Below are 1,658 nucleotides of genomic sequence, written 5' to 3' on the forward strand. Positions count from 1 at the left end.
CGAGGTGGGCAGATCACGAGGTCAGGAGATCGAGACCATCCCGGCCAACATGGTGAAACCCCATCTCTACTAAAAACACAAAAAACTAGCCAGGCGTGATGGTGGAAGCCTATGTAGTGCCAGCTACTCGGGAGGCTGAGGTAGCAGAATGGCGTGAACCCGGGAGGCGGAGCTTGCAGTGAGCAGAGATCGTGCCACTGCACTCCAGCCTGGGCGACAGAGCGAGACTCCGGCTCAAAAAAACAAAACAAAATTAGCTGGGCATGCTGATGGGCGCCTGTAATCCCAGCTACTCAGGAGGCTGAGGCACAAGAATCGCTTGAACTCAGGAGGTGAAAGTTGCAGTGAACCAAGATCATGCCACTGCACTCCAGCCTGGGCAACAGAGCAAAACTCAAAAAAAAAACAGTATTTGCCGACGAACCCTGTGCAAAGACGCTCCCCCTTCATCCGAGCACAACTTCTGCAAATGCTGACCTCGGCAGAAGTCATAGGCTCTGACAGCCTTGACGCAGGTCGCACGGGACAGACAGTGGAGGTCCCCAAGCAGCACAGCTGCAGCTGTTGCCTGGAGGCCAAGCCCTCCCCGGACTGGCCCACGCACCGCTTCCTGCTGACCCAGCGGTGGGGCTACACTGAGCACTCGGAGACACCTCCAGCTCCAGGTCCATGCAGCCCAGGCACTCCCCGGGGTTCCCGGTGCCGGTGGAGAGGGCTTCAGCGCTGGTGCTTTCAGAGCCAGGACAGGGCATGGGCCTTCCCAAAGAGACAGCGAGTGTGGCTCCTACCGTCCCGTGTAGTGGTGGGGAGGACCCGAATGCGTGTTCCAACTCCAAGTTCCATGCTCTTCCACGACACAAGGCTGCTGTCCCCAGCTGCCAGTTCCCTAGAATGGAGGGGGGACCAGGACCAGCAAGGATGGCACAGTGTCCCAGGGTTAAATTCTCCAAAGTCGGTGCGTATCAGAATTGCCTGGTGGGCTCCTTCAAACAGAGGGCTGGGTCTACCCCCAGAGTCTCTCCAACAGGAGGGCTGGGGTGGGGCCTGGGAATCTGCTTTTTTCTGGAGGGGGTGCCGGAGTCTTGCTCTGTCACCCAAGCTAGAGTGCAGTGGCAAAATCTCAGCTCACTGCAACCTCAGTGTCCAGGGTTCAAGCGATTCTCATGCCTCAACCTCCCAAGTAGCTGGGATTACAGGCGTGTGCCACCATACCCAGCTAATTTTGTATTTTTAGTAGAGATGGGGTTTCACCATGTTGTCCAGGCTGGTCTTGAACTCCTGACCCCAAGTAATCTACCTGCCTCTGCCTCCCAAATTGCTGGAACTACAGGTGCCCGCCACCACACCCGGCTAATTTTTGTATTTTTAATATAGATGGGGTTTCACCATGTTGTCCACGCTGGTCTCGAACTCCTGACCTCAGGTGATCGGCCTGCCTCAGACTCCCATAGAGCTGGGATGACAGGCGTGAGCCACCATACTCAGTCTGGAATCTGCATTTCTAACAAGTTCCCAGATGCTGCCGCTGGTCAGGGGCCATAGTTTGAAAGCCCTTGTCATAGGGCAACAGAGAGAGAAGGAATTAGATCACTTGTCCTGACCCCTCCCGCGAAGCAGAATGAAAATCAGGTGTTTCTGAACACTGCCTTTCTTTCTTC

At 55.7% G+C, this 1,658-nt stretch overlaps 1 protein-coding gene across 1 annotated transcript in view; it reads right to left on the reverse strand.

Annotated features, from left to right (window-relative positions):
- The window catches only part of SNX8 (sorting nexin 8), a 65,427-nt gene that overhangs the window by 29,837 nt on the left and 33,932 nt on the right, over positions 1 to 1,658 (reverse strand). The window lies entirely within an intron of this gene.

Source organism: Colobus angolensis, unplaced genomic scaffold (genome assembly GCF_000951035.1).
Source record: "Colobus angolensis palliatus isolate OR3802 unplaced genomic scaffold, Cang.pa_1.0 Scaffold43, whole genome shotgun sequence".
Lineage (NCBI taxonomy): Eukaryota > Metazoa > Chordata > Mammalia > Primates > Cercopithecidae > Colobus > Colobus angolensis.